We start from the raw sequence: 12,860 nt of genomic DNA on the forward strand, positions 1-12,860 counted from the left end.
ATTCATTCATTTGCCAAGATAATTGAAAATGAGGTGAATAAAATAATTTAACGAGTCATTTGCATTGCATCCTTTATTTATTTGCAGCCTCGATAAATAAAGGGGTGTTAAAAGTAAATACATTGTACGCGTGAGTCTCTGTTGACTGTGTGTAGGTATATGAAATGTGTGTGAAAATGAATGTAAAGGAGAAGAGAGCATTTAAAGGAATTAAAAGTCATTGTGGCTAAAATAAACAATAAATAAAATAATAAGACAATCAATATAGCCTTAAAATTCATATAAAGCATGTTTATTTTTGTAGGTACATATAGGTATTATGAATACAAAGCCATCTAACAATCCGTTCTTGAGCTACTATGAGAAAATAAAAATAATTAACTAATGCAGTCATTCCTAAGTAAAAAGCTTTCAAAGGTTAGCATTTAAATTTATTTTATATAGGTTTAATCTGATAAATGCTCTCCTGACGATGTTTGCGTTTTTTAAATAGCAATAAATTATCTTTAATATAAAAAACGTGATGACGGTGACTGCCACAGATCCGTTGGAACTTGGAATACAGCCAAATCGGCGGTTTTGCTGACCATATATGGCTTATTAAAATGCCATTTTTTAAATTTCCATTACCGTCATCTTCCGCAACACACAATATTTAAAATACAAAGTTGAATCTATAGTAAATGATTCTTAATAAATTCTTCAAGAACATCGTTCCGCCTACATTAAGTTTGAAATTAAATAGGCATCAATCTTAAATTGAAATAGTAACTGTATCAAATGTATTTACTTAGGTGAATTATGTTTACCTATAGTTATGTATGTAGTAGGAAGACAACTTATAAGATGAATAAATATCGTCAGAATTACTTCTTGGAACGGACATTCAATTCAGACTGTTCAAATATCTGAGATTAAAAAAATAGATAGAAATACACGTCCAAATAACGCTAAACTAACCTTGCGAAACGAATATTTGTTGCTCATGGTTAAGAATATCCTTTTACGAGGCATGCAGCATTAAGTATTCATAACACGAGTAATTAAGATCAGTAAAACAGGTGCTCACACATTACGTAAAGTGAAGTCCCTCGACGATCCTCCGCCAGTAATAATTATTATAATAAAGTAATTATTTCGGCGTCGTTAGAGTCTGAAAGCTAAGATATGTTGGGTATAATTTATGTAAGAACACGAACTGATGTGGATTTAAATTAAACCCTCGAAGTAATTGACGGCTAGTGTAAACTTCGCCTAAGTATAGAAGTCAACCCGGTTATATCTGAAAGTTTATTTAATTCAGTAGGAGGCAGTCGAGGCGCGTCGTGGAATGAATTGGTCGGATTGCAAGAAGGCACCTTGGTTGGACTACTTCGAGTGTTTTATATTTTCTTTTGCTTTGAACGGTATTACTGAACACTCGGGAAAGTTACTTCTTTCTCCGTTGAATTTTCATAATTTGCGTTTATCCGGGTATTTCACTAGGTATTTTTTGTTGTGATTTACGTTAAGATGGGTACGTCGAATTGCTAATGATACAAAGAATGAAGAAGGAAAATGCGTATAGGTACATTTCTTTAATAGTTAAAGAAATGTATATGCATTTGCCTACTGCTTACTTCAGACAGAATATGTGTACACTGCAGAAATTAATTGTGCAAACAATTATATCTCAGAGCGATAATAAGTTGAGTCCTACTTCTGTATGATTCAGAGAGAGCCGAAACGGTAAGCAAATAACAGAATTGTTTATATGAAAATTCCTCGTTTCCATACTTGTGCAATATGTAGCGAGTATCATATCTAATAAAGGTTATACGGGTGCTTCACAAATTGACGTCGTAAAAGGGCGATTTATTCGAAATAACCAAAGTTTGTGAACTTTGTTACGTATACTCGTAGGAAAATGTTAACGACGTTTCGGGGTTCAAACTTTGAATAATTGTTTAATTTATAGATGTTCTGAATTCATTATAATTTATAAATTGTAATCATGCAAATGCATAATGATTATGTTACATGTATTTTTATTGTAATTTATTTTCAATTTGAACTTTGTACTTTGCAATAAGCTTTTTCTTGAATAAATTCTAAACTTTACATGTGAAGAACGAGCTTTTAAGCTCATTAGTTTTTGTTTAAAATGCGTAAAACCTTATCTTTTTCATTCTCAAAAGAATAGTGAATTATTAAAGTCGATTGAACTTTATAAAGTATTTTAAATATCATCCACCGTGTCTTCATCTGTGAGAAATTGTAAAACTCTTTTGTCGATTTGCTTGTAAAAGATATTCTGAATAAAGATAATATCAACTGTTTGTCTTAAGGAAAAAAGGAATAGAATTTCGTTCGAAATTCATTCGGTAACGAATTTTAAATCAATATAGAAAAAAAATGTCATAACCGAGAAAATTTACAGTATAATAGAATTATTTGTCAAGGTATATTTGATTATGTGGTTATAAGTTTAAAAGCTTTTACGCCGAGGAATTCCTGAAAGTGTATACAGGATCTCTTTTTTCACACAAAAGAATATAGAAGAATCATTCACAAAGGTAACTTATTTCTTGCGATTCCCTAAAGGAAAGTAAATTTGCATTATATATGAAATGCGTGTAAAGCATACGATACCATCTATCTTTGTGTCAAAAGGAGAATATTGAAAAATCTTATGTAGCTTTGTGAGAAAATGACGTGATTATCGCTTGCCTTTTCACGTTTCGCATTTAGTGTTATTGTTCGATACATTCATGAATCGAATCATTTGACTCGATGTTATTGATTTCGCTTTTTTCCTGTATGACAATTTTGTTGGAGTGTAGTTGGAGTGAATTTATATTAATGTCATAAGTACAAAAGGCAGAAAAGGCATCTTACTGTAATATTTTTGAATATTTGTTTAAAACATCTGAAGCACCGCGGTTGTAAATTAGTTTACGAAGCAACGTTTTTAGTACCTAATCAAAAAATGTTAGTCATTACATTTAGATAAAAGTATTGGCAGCCATAATTAATTCGATTCCATTGTCCATCCTGTAAAAATAAATTAAAGGTTTTCGTGTAATTATATCCAAATGCAATTAATAAAAAACAGTTCTATCAGTAATTTATACTGTTTTCCCGAGCGGCTGCGGTCTGATCCACGTGTCAAGGCTCTGAAAAGATTTATTAAAACTCGACACTCGCTGAAAGATTAACTTTTCTGAAAACATTATACCCGTCTGCCTGATAGACTTGTAAAACTCAATAGCTGTTCAAATAAGTTTTGTGACTTGACAAATTCCTTGTGCGTTTCATTATGCTAACATCTTTTTATATTTAACGCTACATCGCGACTTCAATATTGTTGGCTTTTTACAAAAAAAAATCTTATCGTATTATGTGGGGATGCTGCTAACGACATGATATTCATTTATTTTAATACAGTTTTAAGTAGTTTGATATTCATGGGCTGTTATAAGGTACCTAATAGAGAATAAAAAGGAAATCATAAATATAGTTTGTAAATACATATTTTGATGATAATGACTATAATGTGCGTATATGTGTGTGTGTGTGTGTGTGTGTTTATATTGCGTAAAATCTCATGCTCTGGTGTATTTGTGTTATGTTGACAATAAACGTTTATTTATTTATTTATTCAGTAAATATATTTTACCTTAAAAACTTCACGAGAAACAAACCTTATGACCTTAGCGAAATTTCAATAAAATAAAATATGAAATCATTGTTAAATATATGCATGTTCTTGAACCAGCAAAATAGCATTGAATTATTTGCTCCGTACAGCATACATTGTGCATCTTAGATAAGTAAAATTGTTACATGTACATCGTGCACATACCCGTAGGTTCGGATTGTCAAAGCTAGCTATCCGAATTTCCAGGAACGTCGACTTAGCGGGGATGCATGCAAAATCTGAACTGAAGGAATCTGAACTCGACGAACGGAGTGAAATGCAAAATGAACAAAATGTTACATTGTATGTGTTCCTGTAATATGCTTATTGAATATTTGTGCATTGGATGTAGGAAGTTATAAGGAGGAGCGCTACGCTCTCTAATTAGTCTGAGTGCCTATATTCCGTTGAATATATTTCCGTATTCAACCCTCAGATTTCATAGAAAAATTAAATAATGTACAAAAACGAAATGTTTATAGATTTGGAGTTTGTTACTTCTATATTCAGAAAAAAATGTAAGTATATAAATATGCCCAACATGGATACATAAATAAAACGTGTGCCGGTGTGCCGTTTGACATCTTTTAAATTAGGTGTGAAAACACGCAAAATAATGCGTAATATCGGTAAATGTACTGAGCATAATGAATAAGCATGACATAGACGAATCCCTGTCTTGAATACATTTACCGTTGCTTATAAATTTTGGGCCGCATAAGTAAAACGAATGAATATTGCATTATGATGTGAAGGTTGGATCTTTATAACTGGCCTTTATTTTGTCTGTCATGTTATTTGAAATGTGCGAACCGAAATTGTCGGATTCAAATAAATGTTTATAAAATTTTACGAATGCACTTGTATACAGTGTGTTTCGAGTACAATTCACGGTTTATAACACAACTTGTGTCTTACACTATTGTAAAATATTTATAGGGAGAAAAATAATTAAATGGCTATAGTTTAACCACCGATCGAAAATTCAATATTACCTAATAATTATGCCGCTGAAATCAAACAGCCACTTTGATAATAATTTATAATGACTAATGTAAAATTAATTTAAATTAAAAGATTATTATAATTTGAGTATTCATTATTAGTACCTAAAGCCGGGCTTTTGACTGTCGTTGGTGAAAAAGCATTTTTCACTTGTTCGAAGAGAATTTTATTAATATTTGAAATAAAATAATGCTGCAAAGGCGAAGGTAGACTTAATGACTATTGCTTTCCTGCTATTGTGAAATAAGTGCTTTGACAATTACTTCCGCCTTCACATTAACTTTCTGAGTCGATTTTTTTACAAAGATGTGGTTAGGTTAGAATTGTTCCATAGGACAATAGAAGGTAAAATAAAATATTAGAGTTAAATCTTTCACACAAAACGTACACTAATACATATTTCATATTTTTATATTATTGAAGTGAAACTTCTTTTGATAGTAATATTTCAAGGTGGCGTCATGGCAATACCGTCACGACATAGAGTAATTGGCAAGGCATATAGAAGTTACTCTTTTGAAACGTGTGCTCGATACACACGATCTTTTTCATTAAATTATAATGTGATCAAATAATTTTCCATTATGAATCAGCTATATTGATTGCATTGTCTTAATATACTTGTATATCTAATAAATTACCGACAAAATACATCGATATCTGTATAGGGAAACGATAAAATGTTTCAAGCATGGCGTGCAGGCCACCTTCACTTAACGTTGTTTTACGAGTTCCAATTTAATGTACATCACTTAAAATTGGCGAAATCGTTGTTACAGTTACCGTTTTAGTATTATAGCCGCCATAAATTTTGGGTTGAGATGAAATCAGCGAAACTATATACGTTACAAGTATACGCGTGTACAGGGATTTAAGCAAATGAAATGTATGCGGTTTATAGGATTGCAGATTCGTTTGAAAAGCTTTCGTGTTATTGTTTTGATAATGTATTGATTAAGCTGCATTGTGTAGCTGTGTTACTGATTATATTTCAGTAAATTATGTGCTTTTGCAGGTTGTATATATAATCTTTGTTCGGTGGAATGAATTTAACTAATTATTGCTAAATATTTCTACAGAACACACCGCGTTATTTTCTTTAATTTGACGTGGAATTGTCGTGATCATAGAGATAGATAATTATTACTTAATGATCGATGAAAAGTTTGTTATTTTGTTTTTAATTTCCAATTTTTTTAGGGGAGGAATTGTGTAATTTTTTTTCATTTCTTTGTCGACGATTCGTATAATATCTCTAAGCCTTGGTCACACACACACGCGTAGGTAAAATTTAATATTATTTCGCATTTATAGTTACGCAATTTTTGTATTACGAAATCTGTTCTATTAGCAAAGAAATTAAAGTTAAACGCCAATTAATTGTACTACGCAAGACTATTAATTATTTTGCCACCAGTTAATCGACACGATCTATACACATTAACCTGATAGTAATTATCCCTAATTCTGTGCGTGATACAACATCTATACCTATTCATCTATACATCATCCGTCTAGTATTTGCTCTATATTGTATTGAGAAAACGACGATATTGTTAATTATGTTGTAAATTTGTTATGAACTGATATCATTTTAATATTACTGTTAGGGATATTTTCTAATACAATTTATTGTACATAATACAAAAAAGTTTCAGCCAATACGCACTATACCTATTGGTTGATCTTTCTTGTTTTTAAGGGGTAAACGAACAGACGAATCGTGTAAAAGAAACTTCTTTTACTGCCACCATAATTGCTGTCTATATAATATGTATCAAATGTACCTATACGTACGGTTACTTACATATTTTGTAAAATTAAATTGTGATACTGAAATGATTTAAAAGAGCAACTATGGAGTTTCTTGCCGATTCTTCTCCATAGATACTGCTTTCCGAATCGGTGGTAAATGATAAAAATATGTATTGACGTTTCAAAAGTGCTTCTCGAAGAAGTCTAATTGAATAAATAAATGTTTGAGTTTGAGTTTGAGTTTAGTTTGAAAAAAAGAAATGCATAGGCTTTTTGACTAAGAAGTATACATAATATAATATAAACCCATTTAAATTATGAATGCAAAGCGACTCTATCATCTACGTTCACACCCAAACCGCAGTATTTTAATTAGGATGAGTGGGATATATTTGATGCTAAAATAAGAGTACCTAATAGATATTTTTGCATATTCAACATACAATATTTGATATTTATATTTCCTATATGTATCCTTATTACGTCTGAGTAAAGATACTTTGAATTGAAACCTCGTGGAATGCAAACGAATATGCGAGTAACAACTACCTAAATAGTAGTACCTAGTAGATACATTAGAGTGCTATTAACCTAACATATTTTCTTCTTAGCCATATACGATAACATTGGTTTTCTTGGAACTGGTTTCTTCCAAGAGTTTCGATGTATTATGTGACTTGAAGAAAAATAAAACGAAGTTATGAACACTTAAATTCTAAAAATGTACGAGCGGCGGAAATGTTTCCTTACAAACATTTAAGGTTTTTTCTCGTGAAGTTTTTACATAATATAATATTAAAGAAATTTCTGTCTTTCCCACATGTGAAAATGGACTATGTTTGGTACTAAGGTTTGGTATATGTATATATTTACTAAGTGGAATTAAAGATTACACTTATACAGTGACATTTCAAGTATGGTTTCGCCAATGTAATAAAAAATCTGAGCACTTATTACATTTAGTCAACATATTCAACAATTCCAAACAATGAATACTCTCACAGAGTCTCATGAAAAAATATTAATAAAAATGTGCCAAAATAAAGGTCAAGCACACATGTAACGTAAAATTTTTATGCCGTCCTGCCGTAAATCACTCGCGTATTAAATATTCTGAATAACGAGGCTACAGTGCGCTGCAAGCTGAACTTTGTCGTGATTTGCATTTAAAGTGCCTCTACTGATAGCGGTTTGGAAAGCGTAAATATCGTTACACCGAATTTCCGATGGACCCCGAATTTATTACCAATCGATAGGCTTAAGTAATGACAGCGCAAATCATTTACTAATAAGTTTGTGGCTTTACGAGCATGTGTACGTTCAAATGACGATGTACGTGACTAAGCCGACGTCTTGCCGGGTTTAAGGCAATGCTTGTATGTTTGTGTTTGTTATGAGTATACATTGAAAGGGTTATGTTTTGTATAAAAGAGGAATGGAGGGTTAATTTACGGAAAAATTCCCGTATAAACTAAGTTTAGGGTAAACGTCTTCAGCTCTTTTTCATAGAGCAGTATAATGTCAGGCGTAACTAAATTATTAATTAATTATTTTATTATTATTCATCCTACTAAACCGTCAGAAATGGTACGCACATTTCATAATGTAACCTAAAGCTCACATGTTAATATATTAAAACAACGAAGATAAACAACCAATATGCAGAGTATAAAATATAAAAAGCACAAATGAATTTCCTAACATAGAGACTAGCGAGTTCACAATATTCTTATTAAAACATAGACACTTTCAAACGGATCATTATTACTAAACTCGTGGCAAGTGTTTCAGGAAAATTCACGGGATTTGTAACAAATATTGTTACCTATTCTCTGAAACTAATTTCATGTACACAATATGTTGACCGCTTGGAATTGACCGAGTGAACTTTGTAAAAATATACTCGGATGAAATTTTCTGTTCAAAACAAGGGCGATAAAAATACATTATAATATTATGGCACATTTAAATTCCTCTTGATTTCAAATAAATCGAGTCTTGAAGTGATGAATAGATAAATAGATATATTTATTATAATTAATAATACTTTTCTTCCTTATAATATAATGGATGAAGCAATCTAAGCTTTAACAAATATCAATATAAGATAATATTATATTCTTTTATTCGCATTGCTTCTTCAGACCAATTATTTAAAGTATTTACTATTTAGTGAAAAGCGGAATACTCTGTAAAACTGTTAAGTTAGCGTGTAACGTGATAACGTAGGTTCCATTAATTTGAGTTAAATACTCCTTGGTGTTACATTGCTCTTGGCCACGTGAAATGTGGTGCAGCACTACTAGCGGCTCTAATGAGGGAATTCTCATTAAATAGATTTGATGTATACGTTAATAAATGTTTAGCAACCGCTTTCCTTAGCTTAGTTCTTTAGTGTAAGATTAACTAGATTTTCGTAGGAGTCGTGTTTTGCGAAATGAGCCGCTTACTCAGCTTAATGAGTTACTACTTTTGTAATGTTAGTAGCAATTACGTGACGTGAAATTGTTTTTGATTTTATGAATCCTTTACCTTAGAATGACGGTGTAAATTTGTATTTGAGGCAAAACGTCCACGATAAAACCTGGCGATATTAATTAAAGTAATTATGAATGACTCTGTATTTTCCCTTAGGACTGGCCTACATCTTAATTACTTATTTTTTGTTATCCTTGTTGGGCTTTCTTTTTCTTCTTCTAATTCTTTTTTTCTCCGCGTGCATAGAAGGACATTCGATCTAAAACTTAGTTTTAACATAGCTTTTAAATAATAATATCTTTATTACGTAAAGGTACAGGTTCATAGGCTGATGACATAATAAAATAGAGCCAATAAAACTGAAATGTATTGGTGGAACAAACGATGCAGTGATAGTTAATAAACGTTGAACCTATAGCAAAGAGACGTTTTAATCACGTAGAAGCAATAAAACGACCGACGGGCGACGGCGTCTGTAGGCGCCACAACATAAATTTGCTTCACCATTATTAACTATAACTACTTCTTGCTACTTATTGCATTTATCTGTGTAGTTTTGGTTTTTAAATATTTATGTTTGTGCATTAAACAGCCCTCCACCCTCGTTTTAGACCTTTCATATTTTAGTGCTCATAGAAGTCATTATTGATAGGACATTTACTCTCCAAGCTTTTTTTCGCACTACTGGTGGAATTTAGGTATTATTTGAAAAATGATCAGTTTTTCTTCAAGCGTCAACCTATTTCGCATAACATTAAAAAGTATCCAACAGGCTGTAGCAACACGTCTCCACAAAGAAAAATGCCACTGTAATATTTTTTTTTTAATTAAAATTTATGCATATCTTTGCAGAAATGTTTTATAATATTTGCTTAGTAAAATTATTTCATACTACATTAGGCAGATGTATGGGATAATTTTTATCCTTTGCTTTTCGATTACATTTATTTCCTTTCTCCGCCGTACCGTTTTATTGTAGTCACTTTTCATATTACTCGTTAGATAAGAATCTGATTGTTGTTAAATAATATTTATGATATCGCAGTTGTTACACAAATCGTTAGTGCAACCACGCACACTCACATCAGGAAATGGAAGTAATAGGTTAGTTCACACGAGTAAAATATCTTTTCACAATATGTATATCGGCGCAAAACCGTAACATTTAAGAGCTATATTTCATTTAACAGGTGTTCCTAGTTCCTATTTAATTTAGCTCCGAAGTTATTAGTTATTTTTCTTTTTGTGAAAGTTTAGCATTATACAAGTTGCACTCAGTCAGATTGGTTTGAGACTTTGATACAGAGACTACGTGTCTCTGTATCAAACATGTTGACTATGCAACTAAATTTATTTTTATGATAATAATTTTACAAAGAATCTCTACCTAAAACATACGACTCACCTTCTCTAGTTAAAAAAATAAAACTGCGCTATTTCACATTACCTAAATGTTATGAGAAATTTCATTCTAATATGATTAAAATCATTAAAAATATATCTAAATTTGACTTGAATTTTCAAAGTACGATATTTGGGTAGTTGAATAATCGCTTTCGCGTCCATTCTATTGTTTTTACTTCGGGAATGGAATATCACGAAGTCCTGGATATTATGACACTTTTAGAAATAAGCTATCTCACTTGATAACACTTAAAACCTATCTAGAAAGACTGTAGAATGACCTTTGTATTTTCAGAAAATAAATTAGTATAACAGATATTCCCTGCACTCGCTCCATGTCCGTCCGCACAACGGGGCATTAGACTTCACAATAGAATAAAGTAAAGTGCCACGAGTTATCAAACACGTACTGTTCATTGACTCCGTTTGTGCCCACGTCCTCTCGACAACTCTTAATCACGAGTCACAAGACTCAACTAACCTATCCCTTTACGTGGGCTTCATATTAATCTTACCGATTCAACATCAATTCAACCGATAAAACAGATAAAGTGATCCGTAGATTTGAACTGACGTTTTTTAGTTTTACGGCCATGTTTGCGAACGGTATACACGTCTGTCGTTTCGTTTCAATTGATAAAAATGGATGGATTTTTACCGTTGGGAATTGAAGTGCAAAGATGAAAAAACCGTGTTATTCCAAACTGCGAAGTATTTGTCGTATGAAAGCATATATAAAGGGTCTTCCAAGTCGAATATTGGAACAAATTAAATGTATGTCGAATTCGCAGTCAATAAAAACATTATGTTCATATTGATTTGTACTAATAGAGCATAATTAGTGTCGAATGATTAATAACGGCTGACATGCAACGTGGCATGCTTCAAAATAAAAAAATGAATTAACGATAAATGGTAAATAGTAATTTGACTGTTAAAAGAATTTAGCACGATTTTTAACGCGGAATAGTATTAGCAATACCTTTTTGTAAAGGGTTGATCTAGTTTTATACAGTTATTGTGGCAATAAGATCGCAAGACATTGTCACTGAATCAAAACAATCAGCGGAAGTGCATAAAGTTGTTATCAAAGTTAGTTCGTAGGTACTTCGGACTGCGGCTTGTCCCCGTTAATAGTCTAATAGTTTAATTTTACCATTACTTAATATAACTGTACAATATACTGCTGTAGCTTCTGGAAATGTAATATTATGATGCTTTATTTGACTTATGTGTGTTTTAATGTGAATAAATAGCATCTAATGAATGTGGGAAAAAAAGAGATAAGCGTTCGAGAATTTGTTAAAAACGAATAATAGAGACTCTCGTCCTGAATATGCAGTCTAATTAATCAAAGAAAAGTTTAGTCGTACACGCCAATTCTAATGTAATTCATACACAATAAAGTACACGAAATAAAACCAAACACACGAGTTAATAGCTCTATAGTCGCTCGTAAATCTCACATGAAAGGAACAGTGAAGAGAATACAGTGCAGAATACAACAGTAGGAGAAAAGCAAGAGGTGTGAGTTTATTGTAATGACCTATTATTTTCCGGCGCTCATTATGGCAACTAGGAATCCCGTTTTCGCCGGATTTGCCCTATATTTAAGCATACTTGGTTATTGTTTCGTTACATAATACATTCTGATCATATTTTCGTGATGTGGATATAGAAGTGCGCAAATATTGGTATTGTGAAAGATTATCTTTCATATTAACAATATTCGTTCTTTGTTCAAGAAATCAAATAATGTACATACTTACATATTTAATTCCACTGGAATATAATAAAGTGACTGTTGTTATAGTTTCAATATTAGTTACTTGTACATTTTGCCTTCGTAGATAGTGTAAAAATTGCAATCGTGCTATTAAATTTTTAAATTTACGTAATAGTATACCTATGAACCTATGGGACATAAAAAAACATGAACGTATAAACAAATTTAAGCTCCCACATAGGAAAACATTAATCATGGAATGAAACGAAATAAAAAGCAATACCTACGAACTACGCTCTTGAGAATTACAGTTTAATATCCGCTGTTATAACTGACGTGTCAAGAGTCGGAATATTTAAACCATTTACTGTAACCACCTTATATTAAGCGTGTGGGGGCATAATTCAAACAATATTAAACGTTACAAGCCCTCTGGTCGGCAAAACATGCCACTCGTTAACAAGATCCGTCCGTATTGCTGCTCAGGGGAGTTTGTCAAATAAGCAAGCTTTTTTGCCTCAGTATTAAAGTTAATCGGATCGCTGTTTTGTGTTTTTGACACGTAACTCATCAGAGCTACGCGATATAGCTAGAACAGGGTGTGCTCTTTGTAAACAAAGGAAGCGAATTTTTCTAAAAAGTGAAGCAATATTAGTGAATATGATCTTGAGTGAGTGCTTTCAGAGTAATCAATTTGGAGTGTGGTTAAGTATCGGTTCTTAGATGTTGTAACACTGTAGGGGTTGTTAGCTGCACCAACGTACCACGTATATTTAATTGGCTTATATAACGTAGAATCTTAATTAAGAATTT

This window comes from Colias croceus, chromosome 13 (genome assembly GCF_905220415.1).
Source record: "Colias croceus chromosome 13, ilColCroc2.1".
Classification (NCBI taxonomy): Eukaryota; Metazoa; Arthropoda; class Insecta; order Lepidoptera; family Pieridae; genus Colias; species Colias croceus.